Raw genomic sequence first — 23573 nt, forward strand, 5'->3', positions numbered from 1 at the left:
ACATAAATGAACAACTCTTGGATGATACAAATGAAAAGACCTCCTTTCTATATATAGGAGTCTAAGGGGTCATAACATAATCAGAGCCGACATAACAATAATAATGTAAGGGCACAATAATAACAATAGTGGGCTTCTATGGGGCACAATAGTAACAATATGGGCACTACATGGGTACATCAATATAATAAATGGGTTATACTAATAACAATAAGGCGTTACACTAGTAGTATAGGGGCCTAACATGCCCCTCTCCTTCAAAAAGCGTTGTCCTCAATGCTTGAGTAGTTCTTGATGCTTCTGTATAAAATTCTTGTCCTCCCATGTGGAATCTTCAACGGGAAAGTTCTTCCAATTGATTAGATACTCTGAAATTGATTGATTTCGTACCTGTCGGGTTCTTCTTTCTCTGACTGCTCCATGTTCTAATATGATTTTTCCTTCCTCTTCAATTTCTGGCAATATTGTTTAAATTGGGATCTTTTGCAACTTTTGAATAAGGGGCCATACTTCTTTGTCCTTCTTCCATTGATCCCTTGCTTCGTTTATCCAATCTGGTTGGATAATATAAATAGCACAAAACAATGCTTCCACATCCTCATCCTTGAAGAGTCTTCCCATTCGGTAAGGTCGCCATTTTTTAAGTGCATGTAGTATTGCCAACATTTCCTTCTCATAAATAGCTTGCTTGAGATGTAGCAGTAAAAATACCTAATCTCCTACATCAAAACATTTTTCACTACGATGTTGATCTACCTGTTGTTTCGTTTGATTTTGCACCAAAGTGGTGTTATCCTTTAAAAGTTGGAGAACTTGTTGTTGATGCTCGATGTGATCTTTCACTGCTTGAACCTTTTTCTTCTTGATATTTCCTTCTATCTCTGGAGTTTGAGGAATGGTAATTTCTTCCAATCCTTTACAAGATATGGTCGGATTCATTTCTGCTCGATGTGATCTTTCACTTCCTGAACATTTTTCTTCTTGATATGTCCTTCTATCTTGATAGTTTGAGGAGTGGTAATTTCGAACAATGAATTACAATATATGGTTGGATTCATTTCTTCTTTCTCGATGTGATCTTTCACTTCTTGCACCTTTTTCTTCTTGATATGTCCTTCTATCTTGAGAGTTTGAGGAGTGGTAATTTTTGCCAATGCTTTACAAGATATGGTCTGATTCATTTCTTCTTTCTCTGGGGTGGGGTCCTGGCGTATATCTTCTTCTTTTGATGTTTCTTGATCCTTTTCTTCCTCCTCTTCATATTCTATGTAAAATAATTTCTTCTCAGCACACTTATGACCTTTAGTGCATTTGCTATCACAATTGTAACAAAGCCCCTTTTCTCTTTTTTCTTCCAATTGTTGTGGTGTAACCCTTGTAGGTTGTGGAAGGCTAGGAGAAACAAAACTTCCATCTTTATAGTTGTGAGGGGTACACTTCTTGGTTTCCATAATCTTGCTTTCCACTATGTCACAAAGCCCTTTTACTACTTCCAATTGTTGTGGTGTTGCTCTAAAGAAGGTGTTGCTCTTTGTATCCTCATAATGTGCTATCATTTCCTCCGTGAAAATTGACCACGTAACAAGTTGTTTACGAGAAAAAAACCCTTTGTACCATAAAAATTGATGTGGTTCTAAATATGAAGATGCAATACATACCGTTTTTAACATTTGTACACCATGTAGATCAAAATATTGCTCCATCTGAGCTATCCAATTTACCGGATCCTTGCCATCAAACTTCCTCATCTTGTTTTTTTCTTGATTTTAGGAGCTCGACCTTGAAATGACTGTAACTTTGTACTTTCAGATCTTTAAGTTCTGAAATTGCAACCTATAGTAGCCCTCTATGTCCTCTTTCCATTGCCACCAGTCTGATCCAAATTGGATTTTCTAAGGAAGAGTTATGCACAATCTCCCAAGATGACCTGATTATAGCCCTTTCCAGAAGAGCGAACTTGTATGAAGTGCCACATGTCACTATTTCGACCTTAGGATCTGAAAAATGCATACAAGAAACTACAGTTCGTCCTCTTTCTATACCTTCTTACGAAATTTCAATCTGATCCCCAGAAAGAAAGTTATGACGATTTTCCCCAGGTCACCTATTTTGAATGTAATTCAGGAGTCTGCAAAAAGACCAACTTCCTCAGATCATATCTCCGAAAATATCGTGCAAAAAGATCTGAAATTTGCACCCAAGGTTCATCGTGATTTCTTCTCAAATGGGTTTTTTCTTGCGACTTCTGAAACATCACAGAAAAAAAGTTATAGCGAAAATGCCACAATGACCTGTTTGGAGCAACGAAACCCTAGAATCCAAAGCTCTGATACCAAATGTTATGAAACCAGCTCATGAAAAGATAGAAAAGATAGATCAACGCCTTAGAATTCAGCCTCTTCGAGGGGGCAACCTCCTTTACATTACATAAATGAACAACTCCTGGATGATACAAATGAAAAGACCTCCTTTCTATATATAGGAGTCTAAGGGGTCATAACATAATCAGAGCCGACATAACAATAATAATGTAAGGGCACAATAATAACAATAGTGGGCTTCTATGGGGCACAATAGTAACAATATGGGCACTACATGGGTACATCAATATAATAAGTGGGTTATACTAATAACAATAAGGGGTCACACTAGTAGTAGAGGGGCCTAACAGTATCTTGTGAGGAAAGAGGTTTTCATATCTTCCCATCAATTAATAGCTGATCCACCCAAACCCGTGAACCATCTTAAGGTTGCTCATTTTAGAGTAGAAGGGAAAAATTTTAGCTTTTGGGGGATAACAGTGTAGTCATACCCTCTGTAGAGGACATCAAACTCAAACAGGAAGGCATAAGGATCCTCTATGATCATCCCATGAAAAATTGGGATGCTCTGCAAAGGAATAGCCTTCATGGGGGCATTGGCCACTTGATCGACTATGGGATATTCCAATGTTGAGGTTTTACCTTGAGGTGGTTGGTTTTCCATTTGGTCAAAGATGTGCCAATAACATTCAGGGATTTCAAGGGGTGGTTTTTAGGTAAGCATGGGATTAGAAACCTAAGCAAGCTTTGCAACACTGCCTAGATCTGGGATCATAGGAGACCCATGTTTAGAAATCTATGGTTCTGCCTTAGCATTTCCACTCGTTTCTCCTTCTCCTTATCTTTAGTTACACGATTTTCCCTCTTGTAGAGGATCAAAATAAAAACTTGTTGTAGCTTGAAGACTTTGCTTAGATCCTCGAATTTGGTTCTGAATCTCAATGTAAGCTGTAGATGGTGAGCTTGTTGCTTGAGGGAATATAGTAGGAATTTTTCCAAATACTATCTGAAATCCTACTAATTCTTGAGACTCTGGATTCCTTATGATTTCATTTATAAAGGTTGTCCTCCAAAGGTTCACCAATCCATTGGGTTTTGTGGATTTAGGTGGGGGGTTCTACTCTTTCTCTATCTTTCTATTCCTATTCATTCATAAAAACCAATTCCTATTTAACCTCTAAGATTTTGCTGAAAGGCGGGCTCGTAAGAAAGCACTTTACTTGCTAGGCACGTAGGTTCTTACCTTCCATTTTTAAAACCTGTTTCTTTCACAATAAGATAAAAAGGAAATCACTTTGAAACACTCTCCCCACCAACGACCCCAAAATGTTGGTGCACTAAGATGTATTTTTATAGGAAATCTTAATTCCTACACTAATTATCAACCCAAGGTCAGTCTTTTTTATCTCAAGAGTGTCAGCACTATATGTGCAGTGAATTCAGAGGTTATCTAATGATAAATCGTTACAATCACTAATATCTATTTCTTCAACTCACTCCAAACAATGTTGAAAGAAATAACTATGGAAGAAATAACTCTTAACATACTATGAAACTCTATTTAGCTTGTTTCGAAACCAAATGAATCTGAATGCAAATGCAAAGAATCACACTTGGCAATCTTTAAATAGAATTAAAACTAACTCACCCAATCAGCAAAGAAAACTGTAACAACTACACATAAATGATAATCTATAGAAAATCCCAATTGAATGGTAAATCCTAATTAAACAAAGAATCTCAATTGAACGACAAATAATAATTGAACAACAAACAAGCATATAATGATAAATGATATCTAAATAGCAAATGACTTATGTAAGAAAATTATGGAAATTGATCAATGCTATCTCTAAGATCTATGATAACATAACTCAGAATGGACAACAATCTACTACTGAAACTAACATAACCAATCCAATCAAAGCATTACTAAGATATATCACACGACTAAGTTTGAATCTAAATGAACAATAGGATGAGTCTGAATCGTCAATCTTCACAATAAGAGAAATGATATTAACTTAATAGTAATAATCGGTAAAGACTAAATAGAAAAGGTTATAACACAAAAAAGTAGTATAACTTCTCTTGACTTTGCCCAGAGTTGCCAGAAGTCTCCACTAAGAAATACTCAGAATATAAGTATGGATCAAACGCAGTCTTTCTTCATTAAAATAAGAAACACGGTAATAACATCACTGAGATAACAATATTATAGTTCTCAAAAGAATAATTACAAGCTATGAAATTCTAAACTCTATGTAGTTTTTCCATTCATCCTTATATATTACATTTGGAGAATAAAAAGATAAAAGTGAATCCTCGGGATTAGGGGATCCTGAGTATTTCGCTATACATAATATGATTCTATCATGAAATAGCATCAATCTTCCTAGTCTCTCACACCTTTCCTACCTCAGACGCTATCCTTTTCCTTTCACAGTCTCGTGATGCTCTATCAATTGAACAACTATTGTTCATTCCATGTCTTCTGCATATAAATATAGCAAAAAGTCAGTTTCACGTGCTAGAATTATATAATTATTTACTTAGCGATTTTACCCAACTTTAGCTGTTATTTCCTTTACTTTGATCCATAAACAAACATAATCATGTGATGACAAATGCTGAATAAAGTTATTTACAAAGAGAAAACATACCCTTTTTCCTGACCCAACGACAAGAAGGCATATGAAAATGTAAATTAAACATTCAATGTTATATATGCATACATTTCTCTTGTAAACAAAACATCCTTCAAAGAATAACAGAAAAATCATTTGGATTCATCATAAATAGGTATCCAAAAGGTAAACATGCTGGAAACTTGACCCCTGAAAAATTAGGAAACATGGAAAATTATTTTGAAAAATCGAAACTCAAGGATGGTTGTAGCTACCCAAAAACACCACAAAACAGTCAAAAACTATAGTTGTTGCATCCCAAAACACCACAAATAACAAGTATGGTCATGGAATCCTTTTAATATGAATCCTCTCTTGTTGAACCACCCTTGTTCAAATCCCCGCTACTGAAATCACCCTCTCTCAATTTCCTATGTTGAAATCTCGCTTTGTCAAGCCTCAAACACTGCAGATGAAACATGAAGGATGTTTCACCCAAACATAAGCTCTTTGTTTCCCATACTCTCTTTCTAACAGGGCTACCCTAAATGGGACGGTGAGTCCACAAAGACAAATTTATCCTATGGCTACCTATAGTGCTCTCACATGGCCCAATTTCCCAAAAAATCACAGTATGTTAAATCCTACAACAATTCTAACCCACCATATCTCTATCCCCTCAACCTGCACAACCCAAGGAATTGGATAGCCTTCTCTTCCATACAATGCCTAGGGTCATCCCACTTCCCTCGAATGCTGCAACAGAGGTACACCAAGAAATATCTCGGGTAGGGACACCAAGAATTCTCAGTTGTAATGGAGTTGTGTCAATGACAATAATTCCTTGTGAACATGAGCATAACTCTGACATGGAATGTGTAAGAACAACTCATTCTATTACAGGTCATAGTTCTACAACCTAGGCTCTTAGGCAACCTCTCAAAAGAAAGAATGGCAAAGGATCCCCATATCAAGTAGAAGACTAGAATATATTTGTATATCCCCATCCAACATGTATCATGGATAATTATGTTTTTAGGGGACTTTGGTCGATATTAAGTTTTAACCTTAGAGCAGTAAAGTGCTTGTTTTCCCTTATATAAATAAGGGTCTCATGGATGAGCATCGGTTTACCAAGTAAGTATTATTTCTAAATCATTGTGGATTTGTTTGATGATTGTATGAAGTGTGTATGTGCCTTCAAGTGCTTATCATTCACATCGATAGAGTGGAACATATATTATTGCATACACACTAGTAGAAGCAAAAGGTGCATAGTGATTAGCATATTTAGTTTCTAAGACAATTTATCAAGCCAAATCCATACATTTTCATCTATAAACCAAAAAAACATAATTCATTTGTAATACAATTAGTCAAGCTGAGTCCATATATTTGCATCTATAAACCAATAAATCATACTTAATTTGTAAGATAGTTAGTCAAGTCAAATCCATACATTTGCATATATAAACCAACAATGCTTATCAAAAAACTATATGAATTTTTGTATGCTTCATTTTCTCTCATTTACACTAAAATCATTTTAGAAGTTGACTACTTTGCATGAATGCATGAGTCTCAAATATTTTTTCCATGTCATGCATGAATTTCCCTAAACACCTTAAGATCATATTCAACCCTTTCTCTCCATTCCAAAATCCTTTCTAAAATAAAAGCCATGATTTCCAAAGATAAGGAGATACAAGTAGAGGAGTGCCATTAACCTCGATTGCATTGATATTTTTCTGCTTGATGTCAGCAGCAGAGTGCCGATATGTGAAATTTTCCAAAGAAGTAACAAAAACATCTCGATGTTCTTGCATACACATAATAGTGATAACATGAATTGAATTATGGAAACCTGAATGTTGCTAGCATTGGAAACTAGGAAACCTCCCCTATGAATCTTAAGATTACCGCATCTGTAGCAACATAATACACAAACTTGTAGCTCCCACAACTAAAGTTTTGTTACATTTTATTCATAAGACTCAATCTACAATAGATAATTGCATCATGACATTGTTAAATTCACTTACTTAGACTTGCGATCTTTTTCCTTAAACTACTCTTGCATGTGACGAATAATATCATCACTCATTCCTAGACCTTTTTCTTTTCCTGTTTTACATATTACAATATTTAATATACTATCTAGATCTAATATTATGTTTGCATTTATGGGAAGTTTATTTTGTTGCATCAAATTATCATCTTCATCTTGATTTCATTTTTTAGAATACTATCATACAAGGATCCCATATAGCCATCTGGTAAGAATATTTTGTAGATATTCATATTGAAATCTACCAATTTATCTAGTTCAAATAGGTCAAAACTTGAACAATTGGAAACATCCTTTTCCTCCTCTTTGCCTTTTTTTCAAGATTCCTTGTTACAGCTTCCATAATTCCATTTCGTTTGTGATGCTTCATGATTATGTCCTTTGTTGTTGTTGTGAATACATGTGTAATGACCCTAGTCTTCTTACACATAGGTAGAAGTCGTGTTGATGGTTCAATCATGGTATAATTATTTGATCACTTTACACATATATAATCATTGTTAAAGTTACTAGAAATGCCATATATGTATGTTTGAATGAAAATATTTTGAATGCATGGTCATTAATTGCTAGTAATGTAAATGAATGTATGTGATTATTGAAAAACACTAAGCTTTTTTTTTAAGTAAATGCATTGGTTATGTGCACTGGTTGTGACGGGATTTAATTCTGTTACCGGTAATTGGTAACTATGGTGACATGTGTTCTTTTAAAGAGTTCAAATAGTAATGTTCCTATATACAATGGACTCTTTCTAGATTGACTTTTGTGCTTCTAATTTAAATTTTTCATGCAGACGGTAAGATAGCAAGTGATCTTTGGAGGCTTAAAATTATGAAGTCATCAACCTGTATTAGCACAATGTCAATGAACTATATATAAACTATTGATGGATTAATGCTGGAATGAGAATTTCACATGGGATGCTACTATTTCACCCTCATTACACAGTCTCAATGTATATAAGCCATATGTTGGTATACATCAATTACTTTGGGAAAAAAGTTGTTCTTTTTTTTAATGCTATATCTGTAAGTACCACTAAGGGTTGCATGCAATTCCTGTGGCAGTTGCATAATAGTTCAGTATTATTTGGATGCACATTTTCCTAGGTTTTCCCTATATAGGGGCTATTGTTCGATGCTTGATGCTATGATTAAATGTAGAGCATAAGTGAATTCCTTTTTGTACTGATTAACGACCCCTAATGTCACTTTGGTGATGATATTTGGTATGCATAGAATGTCTTATAGTATGCCATAATTGTATGAATGTTCTATGTAATAATGTTCTACTTAATAATTAGTCTATTGCCTTAGCCTCCTTCAAAATTTGAAACACATACCTTGTAGTTGGATTCCAAATTTTGTCCACATGGAGGGTGCTTTTTGCTTATTAAATTAGTGTAGAAATTGACTTACTTATGTATTTCATGTGTCTCCGTGAGATGATTTAGCATTTTAATGCACATAATCATGCATACATGTATAATTTATCTTTCACTATGCATAATACCAACCTGTTTTAGTATGATGTCAAGAAATCATGGAGTTCACAAGAATGTTCGAGGTATGAGTAGCCATTAGGATGACTTCTTGGTCTACTTTTATTGGCTGAAGGTGTGTATTTTAATTTCAAGCAGATCACTAAAGAACCATTCAATCTTGTCAAGCTCACATGTAGTTTCTCTATTTCTAGTTCATAAGGACAAGACCCAAGTTAATTTGCTTAATGATGATAACAAAGCTTTAGAAATTGTATCACAAATGTATTAATGTTGCTAGACAATGTTCTTAACATAACAGCTAAATTTGCTTCAAGTATTATGGATTCCGTCCAATAAAAAATTAATGATCCACGCGGTAATGGATGTGCATACTAATGATGTGTAATTATTGTTACAACATTCTTTCTGTACACATTGGATTACTTAAATCTTGAATGACCTAGTTAATACTAAAAGAAGATTATGGATTATGTCCAATAATAAATTAATGATCCACACGCCCATGGATGTGCATACTAATGATGTGTAATTATTGTTACAACATTATTTATGTACACATTGGATTACTTAAATATTGGTTGACCTAGTTAATATTAAAACATGATAACAAGCAATACATATTACAGGTCTTATGGAATATCTATGGATTCCTTACAGACCATAATTTTATACAATGCCCCAATCCATAGAACTTATTTTATAATTTATTTTCTTGAGGCTTGCATGGTTTAATAAGGCTATTAACCCTTGAATTAATTTCTATCCATGTTGGGGAAAACCAAGAGCATGTGGTCACAAGTGTTTATTTATAGAATTTCTGAATTTTATATTTACTGGCCATCCCAGTAAACATACTTCAATTTTTTTTAAGATAATTATTTTACTAATGAATTGATTCCAACATAAAATGCAACAAGAAATTCAAACTCCTCCTATCAAACTTTCTCAGTTGATCTATATTCCAAGTAGGTGAGCTATGTTACAACATGGTTGTTCTTCTCAAGGAGCAAAAGCTTGTAGGTACCTTTAGACAGATATATATGTGGATAACTACGAGGATTTGGATTTGGGACTAGATTTTCCATTTTGTGGAGAAACTACTCCCCATATGGGTGGATGTCTCAATCTACACTTTCACTTATTGGGCAGAATGTGATGGACTTTTCACCCATCCCACTCCTTTTGTTCGAGTACCCATTAGATGTTTTATAGAAACATGGCCTAGATTCGACTAAATAATAATATGAATAATCGAAGGATGGTTTTATTGCAAAAGAATCATATGAATTGGAGTCTCTTACATGAGGATGTGATGAACGATTTCAGCCATAAAGGGAGAACTTAGAATTTTTGTGAGCTTTTTTCCTGGAGAAATTAACTGCTTAGGCTTCTTGGAATCCTTACTAGTTTTAGACTTTCACTTAATCTTAGCATGATGATCTATAGGGTTGAAAGGCTTATTTATAGAACAAAAAGTTTGTGAGAGATTTTTCGGTGAAAATCACATGGAATACCATTTTTCGACGCATTTCGAACCAACTAGTGTGGTTCATTGTCCTGACAATGGACCACACTAGTTGGTTCGAAACGCGTCGACAAATGGTATTCCATGTGATTTTCGCCGAAAAATCTCTCACAAACCTGATATGGATCACAGAAGCCTGAACTCTAGAACAAAAAGTGTCAACCCTATTAGATGATTTTCCGTGTGAATCTTAGAAGAATTCTCCACCAACATCGCATTAGCATGCCATGTTTCCACTACCGGCCGCATGATGATAATTTTCCTTTTTTTTAGGAGTAGGAATGGAAGAAATATTTCGGTAGAGGGACTCCTATGCAAAGATAAGGTGAACACATGGATTCAAGTATAAGCCTTAACCTTTGATAGCTAAATCATAAAATGTTGCATTTTCCCATGTATAGGTAGATATTAGGTTACCATTTTGGGAGGCTAAGTTGCTCCCAACGAAATATAATGAAACCCTATATTAGGTCCATGTTCAATGTACATCAATATTATTCCTTTTATGACACAAGAACCAGGGCGAAACCATGAAACTTCAAATTCAACAACGATATTTAGCTTGTGGCACTTGTTTTCCTAATTGAAGTTATCCAAGAAATATTAATTTTGCAAAGCATGTGTTCAAATTTTAGTCTCTCATTAATTCCATACAATATTTCTTTTTTCCGAACCCAATATACATGAATTTCATATGAATAAGATTATTACAGCTAAGAATTAATACAAAGAGAGAAAAAATAGTAATTACAAGATCCATCAACATTCATTGTTCTGGTGAAGTAGCGGTTGCCTCACTTGTTAATCCCAACCAGTGTGCTAAGGTGTAACCAACCCACAATCCTTGATACCAATTTCTCTATTGATTATTTCTACGCTCTACATCATACTGCTTGTTAGGGGTACTCTAGAGCTCCACCTCCTAGGGAAGACACGTTTAGTACATATTTTTAGCCCAAAGACTCGTAAAACATAATACCCTAAATTTTTTATTTAAAAAAATGATTCCCACATGGGCATCAAGGCTATGAAGTTTCTCTCCTACCCAATTCCCCTTATCCAGAGAGCTCGTTGAACATACCAGGGCAATAGAAGCTGACTAGAGATACCATAAGCACATGAGGTGTGGTTACATTGCAGAGTTCTTAAGGGTGGCTCGAAGAAGTGCTTCCTCTTACCCCACGCCTCTTGGATGTTGTATCAAAGTGCTCAAGGGTGGCTCGATATGGATCAATTTCATTGCAGAGTGCTCTTGCCATGGCACCTCTCAAACTTTGTATCACAATGCTTAGGGGTGGATTGATGTGGATCATTTTCATTGCATAGTGCTCAGGGGTGGCTTCATGCAGAGCTTCCTCTTGTCATGACAACTCTTGGCTACTACATTAGAGTGATCATGGGTGGCACGATGTGGAACATTTCTAATGTGAGATAGAGAAGAGGAACCCAAAACTTCTCAGGACCCTAGACCACACAGAATGGAAGACTCAAACTTGCATAGGCAGGCTAAAGACAAGTAGAGTGGGGGGTATATGACAAAATTATAAAATTTTAAGAAAAAAGGGCTTTGAAAAGCACCAAAGACAAGTGGATTTGAAAAAAGGGGCTTAAGATAAAATAAAATTTTAAGAAGAAAAAGACTTAAGACAAAAATGATAGTTTTAAGATAAAATTATTATTTCATCTTAAATTATTGTTTTAAATATCTCAGGTTCTTCGATTAGCATCATTGCAACTACTGAAATCATAGGTTTTAGATAGGGTTATGGTTTTCTTACAAGTGATGAAAATAGATCTATTCATGCATATAGAGAAATCAGTCTACGATCTTCCCTGACATATTTTGAGGTACTCTGGTGCACTTCACCATGACTATTTCCACAATGAGAATAAGATAAGTGTTGGAATGATGTTGGACCTCTTTAGGTGGTTGCATCTAGAAGCTCCGATCGACGATCTTCCCTAATGGATCAAGGAGTTAATGGCATGCACTACGGTTAGGTCAGTGTTAGGGTTTGTGTTGTGTCCACAGGTTAAGGTATTTTTCAGTGACAGTTTTATTTTTTACTCCCTTGAAAGGCTTGATAGTGTTTAGAAGATATACTTATGGAGGAGGAATTGATAGATTACTTGGAAGACCCGACAAAGAATATCTCCACCAAGACAAGCCCTCCACCTTAGTAGCTTATAATAGAGAACGAAGGGAGACCTGGCTCACCAAACTTGAAATTTTTTGCATCACTGGAAAATATCATCGAAGGAATTCCCTTTTCCTCAAAATATTCTAGAACCGATGAGTCTGCATCCTCCCTGCAACATAAGGAGGCGTCATCTGAGATCCTGACAAAAATATCAATGGATTTGACTGAACAACTATCTCTTTCACGATTTTTCTGAATTGAGGCCCTATATTTCATCGAGTCCTAGTTAAACTACAATAGTGCATTAAAAAATTTCAAACCTATCAGCATTGAATCTAATGTTTAGAGCCTTCGGGAAAACATAGTGGTATTTTCCTGAGAATTTAATATTTCGGGGGAATATTCGGGGGCTCTTGTGGGGAACATGGTTGGTCATGTGGAAGACCTACTGACAGTTCAGCAAGGGAAGGCTAAAATATCTTACAATTTCAGTGTTGGATCATTAGACTCACCCTATTGTTTCCTTCATGATGTAGGGCATGAAGGCAGATCACCAAACATGGGTATTCCTTGCACCGAAGATCCACCAAGGGTACATCCTCAAAATACAACCACACCCTCTAAAGAAGATTCTATAGTAGGCTAAAAGAAGAAGGCAAGGAGGATAAAATTCCCTAAGGTAAAAGAGAGGAACCAGGCATTAGTACTTGGGGAGGGTATCAGATTAGATGAAGTTATGTCTACAATAGAAATGGTTTTGGTCAGGAGAATTAGAGGTAGGCACTAGTCTATAGTACATCTAAGGAGGTGGGTGTATGAGAATTTGGGACACATTCTAGATGTGCTTCCATCTGTATGCACCATGACCACAAGATGCTTTTATTTCAAATTTAGTAAAGAGGAGCATGCAAACTAGGTTTGTTCGCATTACTGGAACAAATAAATGTCCCCTATGTATTTGAAAAGGTGGAATCCCTTCTTTGACCTCGAGCAAGAATAGCCAGGTGCAAAGCCAATATGGTTGAGGTTCCCAAGCCTCCCCCTTCAACGTTGGATGGAAGATGTCTTTCGATGTATAGGGGATGAACTTGTGAATTATCTTGACTTTGACAGATCATACTTGGAAACGAGGGAAATGTATTATGCCATGGTCCTTTTCTATCTCAACACCAGGGATGGATTGGTGGAAATTACGATACTCCACTACCTAGGATATGTGTGCAACCAAATATTCGATTATCAAGGGATATCATTTAGATGTCGATGCTGCCTCGAAGCCAACCATGTTTACAAATAATGCCCCTTGTTAGAATATATTATTATTTGATATATAACTAAGGATTAATACAAGAGATGACAGAAAGTAACCCTTAAATAACATGATACAAGTTAACCCTCCCCTGTGCATTTTTACAACATCATATCACCCACAAAAAATAATTGACTGATAAAAAAATTTCCAAGTCGTCTTCTTTAATAATCCTAATGCACATGTATTTTTATCCCTGTGACATCGATGGTAAACTCCAACATGAAGAAAGACTAAATCATGTATTTTAGTCACCCTCGTGTAAATTGAAGAACCTTCTCATCAAAAATGATTGATAACTTTGAGTGTGCCAACCTACAAAACATCCTATATAAATTCTTGTGTTAAAAAAAACCTTCTTTCAACCATATATGATATATTTCTCCAAATACAAAGTAAATGAAGTACAATAATAACTAAGGGCCTAAAGCCGAAGGTAAAATGTAGTATAGGAGAGGAAACCTAATACAAACTGAATAGTATGCATCATTTTGTGGAAAGAAACCTCAATGAAGTTGAAATCTTCATATCGAGAATAAAAGTCATGTTCCATTTCAAGAGAATAAGTGTTTGAATGTCCAAGAATTCCATATGCACGAACTGAAAGTCTCTTAATGGCACCAAAAGGATATATTTGAAGATGATTCTTTGAAGACAAGATAATATAAAGTAAAAATGTCAAATGATTGTTTCAAAAACTTGGTCTGAACAACTTCAACGAGCCATAATAACCATTAACAAGGTCCTTTTCTGAATCCTTTCTAGTCACTCTACTCATAACACAATATTTTTACACGTGCTAGACACCCAATATTTTGGGTTTGTAAAAAAAATGGATTAATAGTGAAGAAAGTTGGAGATGGTTTCACATTTTAGTTATTTATAAATTACCTTGTGAATTAATGTATATAGAAAATTCATCACTTTAACTATCTTCTAAGAAGAGAGCATGTTCATTTTCTATTTGCAACAAAATTCAAAATTTAACTTGAAAACTCTTTTGAAATTCAATAAATAAAGTGACTTGGGGAAAAATCACATCCATAAAAAAAAATTGAAATGTAATTTTCCCATTTGAGAGGAAGCCTTGACCACTCTATGGCTCATTCCAATTAAAGAAATTGTATGGACTTGATCCATAATTTTTTTTTGAAATGTAATTGTCCCATTTGAGAAGAAGCCTTCACAACTCTACCTTAGAATCGCTTTTCATCTAGGTGTCACTTCTACTAAGGGAATTCTTAACTTGTTGAAACTTGCATTGCTTCCTATCTTGTTGAAACTTGAATTGCTTCCACTAGACATAATCAGTATTTGCACAATGTAACTTAGATATTTTTTACTTAAGAATCCTCCTAATCAAATTAGTTCATCTTTCCAGGTTGCATGTTAGCTAATGAAGAATGTAACACGTTCAATTCCAATTTTTACATGTGTCCCATTTCCAAATCTTATGAATTCGATTGAAGCTAATGAGGAAAATTACATGGATTTTTTGAGAATTTGGAATACGACCAAGGATATATTATGTATGCATGAAAAAAATGATCTAGAATGGAAAAATTTTATGGTATTGTCAATTTCGGTCAATTGCGATAACATTCTAATAAACACGATAAAAAACTTAGATCTTTGATCTTCTCATCTTTGAGACGATTCCAAATGGTATATTTTATTATAGATTTGAGTTAATGGCCTTGGCCATCATCTTTATTCCATTGAAATTATGGATATTGGATTACAGAAAAAGGTTTTTCCCTACTTTGTGGACCTGTTGATGGTGCTGGACCTCCCAACATGTCAGGGGATCTCCCTAGTGAGAAGTCCCAACTAGACCTCAGACTGTTTGGTGTACGAGTCCCAGTAGTTGGTCATACGGTACCGCCTTGGCCACAATTATGTGTAGATCCAAGTAAGATGTTCATGTTGGTAGCAAGGGTGTGACATATGCAACAAGTCAAGGAAGGTGCATGAGCGGTTCTAACACACACAGGGTGAGGTGAGTGCACCCCTTGGAAACCTATGAAAGCACATAGTTAAGAAGGCAACACAGGAGAAGAGATGCACCAAAAACTAGAAGGAAAGTAAGCTAGCAATCCAAAGCGATGGCTAAACCAACAACACATTTCAAAAATATTCATACATACATATACATAAAATAGCTACACATGTATGCATAAGCAAACAGATAGATGTATCATTTAGAGTAAACAAGATAGTTGATATACAATATGACATATGCATGAAATGTGCTAGCTCTATTATATTAATAAGTGAACATTCTAGTCATGCAATACAACCATAAACAACCACTAGTTCAGACAGTGGAACGTTACGGTCACTACTGCCTAGTCCTCCAAAGAGATATACTAGCTCTGCACAGTGGAGAAGCCAAGGCTCATTACAATACTCTCTAAGCTTTCTCTAAGATACTCCTATCAGAAGCTTGTCTAACCAAAATCTTATACAATGAGTTATGAGTGACTATATATAGAGAAGAGTGGGGTGGCCCTTGACATTCCCCTTTGGATTGTTCATCTACCCTCATGACTCTTCATTTACTCTATGACTTTTACATCCAACTATTGACACTTGAACTTCCGCTTCACAAGACATTGCATACAATCTACACATGCACCCATGTGAGCCAAAATAGGCTTGAGAAAGCTATGCAAGACATCACTATGGCTTAGACAACTATGGGAAGACCAACTCTTCGACATGCTCAGTGTGGTCAATAGTAGCAAACTGATGCCAAGCTCGGTAGTCCGTGATGGTGTCCCTGTACTCTACGGTGACATCTTTTTGGAAATGAACTCTTGCCTCTGTAGCATCTAGGTACATTGTTCTAGTTCCTATATCCAACTCATCTGATAATATGTGCATTAGTTTCATGAGTGCGGTTGAACAAACGACATATTTATGCATGGTGTCTGCATTGATCACTAAGTCTGCATTGGTGGCTGTGCGCATCAACTCGTCAAAGTATGATTCAAGATCCAGTCAGAACTGTGCCTTTTTCTTTGCCTCGATGAGTGTCCCAATATATGGGATCACATATGCGTGCACACATCCATACTCTGTGCATGGAAAGCTTGTAAACTAGTGATGAGATGTGGGAGCTTTTCATAGTTCTGGATTTGACTCTGGATGCGTGCCTTCAGCTCAACCACTCTAGGATTCATCATCTTGCACAAGTGTAATGGGGCTCCCTTGTATCTCATTATCCATGCTTGCATGTGGTCAAAAGCAATATGCATGTTTGACAAGATATCTGTTCTCCTTGTACATCATTTCTACCAACCGTTAAGATGGAAAACTACCTTGTGCATAGTACCAAACTTGGAATACAATGCTCGCATGACTGTCTCAATGGACAATACTTCATCTCGTATTGCCTTGTTCAACTCTGCTCGAGCGGATGTTCTAACCAGCTCTCCTCCCTGCTTGGTCGTCTATAACTCCTTAGCCATTCGCTCATTCTCAGCTATCAAGAAGCGAACACTCGAGCTAGTCGCCTCGACATATTCTTTGGTAGCATCAGCTAATGATTTTGGATGCTTGCACATGTTGGACATGATCAATCGTTCCTCAGATGCGTAAGAGATGTGTGATCATCCAGATTAGACTGCGTAATAAATGTAAACCTTCGTAACTTTTAAATTTTAAAGTATAAAAAAATGAAATTATTTTTAAAATATAAAAAAATCAAAATTTTTATATTTTAATGAATGAAAATTATAAAAAAAAATATCCTTCGGAAAGAGACCATGCTTTGGGGCGGCATTGTCATATATAGCCCATAGGGTTTCCGTGTTCTTTGATTAGATACCCATTTTTTCTTCACAGGAATGAAGAAAGAGAAAGGCCGGAATTCTATTCGTCGCGACTAATGAAGTTTAAAATGGTTTTTTGAATCGTTCAACATGTGGATTTGTTTTTAGCATCTTCAACGAAAGTCAAGTCTCCAAACTGAGTCAAAGGTTCTATTACGAAAGTTAAATACATAATTTCAAAGTCAGTAATTGACGTCAGCTGGAATTTTACACGCAGCGATTTGGGGAAGACTTATGCACAGAGATCTGGATTCAACTTAGCAGTCTGGTTCATTCCATAAAGCCCACATTATAGAGTCATCTCTTAAACCTCGTTTCCGCGTTTTCTCTGTTCCCTGCCCTCCTCTTCTCCGCGTAATTACTTGCTATATACACACCCACACTCATAATATTCTTATTTATTTCTTTTGATATTCATATTGTTGCGATCAAGTACTTCATCTGCAGCTGTGAAGAGAAGAAGTGTATAGATTGGGGCGATATGGAGATTAGACTATCATCTGCACGACTGATAATATTGATTGCCATGCTTATGGTGGTGACCATGGTTAGTGAATGTTCGGCTGGTAGGCCACTGCATTTGAAATTCATATTTCAGGGAGATGAAATAGAAAATAAGATTAATATTAAGATGAAGAATGAGTGGTTGGAATCCCTTAGGGGTCCCGTAACTCCGTCAGGCCCCTTAGGATGCTCGAAAGACATGACAGGTGATAAAGAAAAACTTCAGTCATATGGTGCTTTAGGAAAAGAAAGGAAGTCCTCATTTGGAAATGACACTACTGCAGTCATAAAAGGTAAAGGCTCTGTTCTCATTAAAGAAAAAGTCAAAGATGGGAATGTTATGTAGGTTGATGTTTAAAGCATAATCTATTGAGTGTTTGTCAAATGTGTGATCAAGGAAATGAAGTAGTATTTCGATCAAATGGATGTGTTGTTTGTGAGCCTGATATGGGAGAAACAATGACCAAAGGCATAAGAAATCCAAATAATTTATACATAATCAAGGGAGGACATCAACAATGTTATCTAAGAAAAAATTATGAACACTGGCTGTGGCATAGAAGATTCGGGCATCTAAGCTTCCATCAGATAAGGAAAGCATGCAAATTCTAGGCTATTCGCGATCTTCCTAACATCAGAATTCCAGAAAATACAATATGCAAATCATGTCAATTTGGTAAGAAAACTAGAACAGATTTCCCTGAGAAAAAAGGATCAGCTAGTAAGCTGTTTGAACTTGTTCATACTGATTTATGTGGTCCATCAAGGAAAAGGTCACCTCGTGGAGAAGAACACTTTATATTGTTCATTAATGACTTTTCCAGAATGTGCTGGATAGGACTTCTATAGCATAAAGATGAAGCATTTGAAAATTTGAAATCTTTCAAAGCTTTGGTTGAAAATGAATCAGATCACAAAATCAAATGTCTCAGATCTGATCAAGGAGGGGAATTTACCTCGGATGAATTCTTCGACTTCTGTGAAGAGCATGGAATAAGAAGTGAAGTCTCTTCCCCAAGGACTCCTCAGCAAAATGGAGTGGTAGAAAGGATGAGCAGAACTGTTCAACAAATGGCTCTTGCTATGCTAGATGATTCTAGAACTCCTACAACCTTCTCAGGTGATGTTGCATTTGCTGTCGTCATTATTCTCAACAAAACGAATGTTCAGGTAAATAGCACTCGAACTCCTCATGGACTTTGGTCTGGTAAGACTCATATTATAAAATACTTCAAAGTTTTTTGAAGCAAATGCTACATCAAAAGGACTGATGAAAAACGTGGCAAGTTTGAACGTAGAGTAGATGAAGGCATTCTCCTTGGTTACTCTTCCTGACGTAAAGGATGCAAGTGTTATAATAAAAGACTAGGAAGAATTTTTGAAAGTATTGATGTTGTGGTTGATGAAGCAAACAAAAATAAAAAGCAGGTAAAAACTGACGAGTGGGAAGATGATGAGGATTATCCTTCCACATCAAATTAGACTAATTCTGAAGAAGAAGAAACTAATGAAACACCAGAAGAGCAGATGACTGCAGAAGAAAAGACTCCATCCAGATATGTTCAAAAAAATCATCCAGAGACTCAAATTTTGGGACAGAAAGAGGCAGGTGTGTAGACAAGAAGAACTATTACAGATGCTTCAAGCTATCTAACATTTCTCTCTTCCATCGAACTGAAAAATGTACATGAAGCATGCAAAGATGAATGTTGGGTCAAGGCCATGAATGAAGAGCTTGAGAAAATTGAAAAGAATAATACTTGGGAGTTAGTTCCTAGACCTCATGATAAGAGTGTTATAGGAACCAAATGGATATTCAAAAACAAGCTGAATGAAAATGGAGAAGTTATTAGAAACAAGGCCAGACATGTTTATAAAGGGTATGCCCAACAATGAGGTATAGACTTTGAAGAAAATTTTGCACTTGTCACTAGACTTGAAGCCATAAGAATGTTCCTTGCTCTTTGTAGCTTTCAGAAGTTCAAAGTATATCAAATGGATGTGAAATCTACCTTTCTTAATGGAGACATAGAAGAAGAAGTATATATTGAGCAACTAGATGGATTCATTCTTGGAAATGATCCAAAACTTGTATGCAGACTCGAAAGGCTCTCTATGGTCTAAAACAAGCTCCAAGGAACTGGTATTATTTTATTGACAAATACCTTCGTCAACAAGGTTTTTCAAAAGGATCAGCTGATAGCAATCTATATATAAAAATTGACAATGATAAATTTCGAATACTTGTTGTGTATGTTGATGATATCCCTTTTGAGAGTACTGAAGAAGCCATGAGTCAAAACTTTGCTTTGGTAACGAAAAAAGAATTTGAATTGTCCCTTCTTGGCGAGCTCACATATTTTCTTGGTTTAAAAGTTCAACAAAATAAATATGGTATCTTTCTATCACAAACCAAGTACCTCAAGCAGATCTTGAAAAAATATGGAATGGAATATTCTATACTAGTATGTACTCCTATGGTAACAGGATGTAACCTTAGCGCAAATGATGAATCAGCAGCAGTACATCAACCAACATACAGATCCATGATTGGTAGTTTGCTCTATCTAACAGGTACCCGACTAGACAACATGAATGCAGTGGGAATAGTTGGAAGATTGCAAGCAAATCCAAAGGAAGCACACCTTCAAGCAATCAAAAGGATTTTTAAATATCTTCAAGGGACACAAAAATTTCGTTTATGGTATCCCAAAGATACAGATCTCACACTACATTCATATACAGATGCAGATTAGGTAGGAAGCATGGATGGCAAAAAAAGCACTAGTGGTGGTGCATTCTATATGGGTTCCAAATTGGTGTCTTGGTTTAGCAAGAAACAAAGTTCAATTCCATTATCTAGAGCTGAAGAAAAATATGTGGTTGCTGCATCTTGTTGCACACAACTCCTTTGGATGATGCAAACATTGCAAGACATTCAGATAACATGTACTCCACCCATCTCCATTCTATGTGATAATGCAAGTGCAATCAATATTTCAAAGAATCCAGTCATGCATTCCAAGACCAAGCACATACCTATCAAATGTCATTTTCTCCAAGAACAAGTACTTGAACAAAAGGTCAAATTGGAGTATTTTCCCTCTAAGGAATAGGCTGCTGATATATTCACCAAACCACTACCAAGAGAGACATTTGAATACCTCAGACAGAAGTTGGGAGTAGTTGATGCATCATCCTGTTGTTGACACTTACCTGTTTAAAAGAACAATGGTTGTACACAAATTTCATGAATCGTATCCGCGTACATACACTGGTTGCTGTAGATACAACCACGTATATGTTGGTTTGAAGAATATCAGTGGGCCAGACTTTGGATGAAAAGAGTCTAATATGGTTCTTACAGTGATCATCTAGCATAGGTTCAGGGGTAGCATATACTTCTAATAATGCATTGTTGGCATTATCTTGGAAGATCTTGGTACGATTTCACAGTTGTTTTTGATTCAAGCACAGAGGGAGACCATGGTTGCTGGTCTAGATGGTGATTGACAGATGCTACTGTTGATAGTTGCTGATGACTATCATAGTCTTGTTTTAGATATTTTGTCTCTATGTCATGTATATATTTTATTATCAAGATCATGTAACTACCTATTTTTTTCCCCACTATGCCTAGGATGGATGATGTAATGTTCTTGTTTTATCATGTATAAACTTTTGGTATATCCCCCTTGGTTGGATGGATGAGTCAATCTTGGTGTATCCCCGATGGATGCATGTATGAGTCTTTGGTGATAGGAAGGTCATTTATGATGTATAGAGTCATGTTCTTATTGTAAAAAATATCTTTACAGACCTTTCTTATAGTCAGGGGGAGCATGATCAACACACTTTAGCATATCAAAAAACTCAGCATGTACTCAGGGGGAGCACAACCCTTTGCCCTTGATGACAAAGGGGGAGATTGACTTGGGGTTGCCATAAAGTCCAAAGGGGGAGATTCTTGGCATTATGACACAGGTTTGGCGCTATGACATAGGTGTTTTCCTTGATGGCAACTCACTTAGATGGCAGATCACAGTTCAGGCTCACAAAATGAAAGAAAAAGAAGTATACACAGGTTCCCCTTGACCAAGCCACGTGTACACGCGAGCTCGCAGACCAAAAGGTGCATATGTGTATACACACACTTTCACGCAAGGAAAAGCACATACATGTTGGAAAACTTGGTTTTGTTCTGTGGTATTTGGTCCCTGGTATTTTGACTCATGGTATTGATCCAAGGTATCTTGACTAAAGTGTTCACCCGAGGTATTTGGTCCTAGGTATTGCTTCTAAGTGGTTTTTGACCATGGTATTGAGTAAGGCATAAGACTATAAAAGGAGAAGGAGATCATTAGGAAAAGGAACTCAAGTATTGAATATTTAATGAAGAGCAAGATCTTGACCACTAGTCATTAGGTTATGTTGCATAGCTGGATCTGAATCAAGGAGGAACCTGAGCACTTGAAGAAGCATAAAGTTCTATTGATGGGTCAATATCTTTAGTCTTGACGAGAAGTATCTCTGTGTGGTATTGATATTTTATTGGCACATGTCGTAATCTGTAAATTTGATGATCTGGGTATAATTGATGTCTGAATAGTTGTAAAGGTTAAATCATCTTTTACAGATCTGTACACAGGTTCAGTATAGCAAAGTAGCGTACGTCTCATAAAATATGTTTTAGCTACTTATGTTTGATGTTGTAGTGTTTTGGGTTCTGCATTCTAGTTACTGTTACTGTGCTATGGTTAAATCTTTTAAAAAAACTGTGATTGTTTGATTCAGTTTTGGTTGGCACAAAGGAGATTGATTGATGTAGATATATTTGATGTTTGATTGATGTTATTGATGGATCGAGTCTAAAAATTTATGAAATGTGGACCCTGGAAGAAAAGAGAAGGTTGTTGCCTTCTGTAGGTCAGCACCTATGTACTAGTACATTAGTGAATATAAGAGCTAGGGGGTTTGTAGTTGCCTTCTAGGAGAAGCTGGAGAATGAGAGAAGGCTGTAGCCTTCTGCAGGTAGAAGCCTGCATGCTGGTATAAGACTGCGCTAGTATAGAAATATTGTAAAAAGAAGTTTCCTATTAAAAGAAGATAGAGACAAATTGTAGCAGGTGGTTTTCACCCACACTAGGTTTCCACCTTATATCTTGTGTTCTTTTGTGTGATTGTCTACTCTGTTTTTACTATACCTGTTACTGCTTATATGGTTTTTATACACAAATTAAAGATCAACTGACTAAATAATAAGTTTACAAGGTATACGCTGGTTTCTCTAAACATAGTTGCATATATATACAAGTTTCATTAACAGAAATAGTGTATACAAACCTATTTATGGAAATGAAATATTGTTAAGTTGCTAATACTGATTCACCCCCCCTCTCAATATTATTTCCAACAGTTTGGACAACACACACAATGGTATAAATAAACTCTATTGAATGGAACAATACTAGTAATAATACAACACAACCAATCTACCATGATTGATACTCCATGCCAGTACTTGATCTCAATCTCTCTATGAGGAATAAGTGCAAAAGAAGGGAAAGATGAAAGAATGAATATCTCACACAAGAACATAAAACCATTCTCTTTTCTTCTTACAATATATAGAACTAGAATGACAAAAGAATGAGGACAAATATTTTACACAAGAAAATCAAACCCTTCTATTTTCTTGTTACAATATATAGAACTAGAATGACAAAAGAATGAGG

Source organism: Pinus tabuliformis, chromosome 9 (assembly GCF_031772625.1).
Source record: "Pinus tabuliformis cultivar Carrire ecotype Pingquan chromosome 9, CPIR1, whole genome shotgun sequence".
Classification (NCBI taxonomy): Eukaryota; Viridiplantae; Streptophyta; class Pinopsida; order Pinales; family Pinaceae; genus Pinus; species Pinus tabuliformis.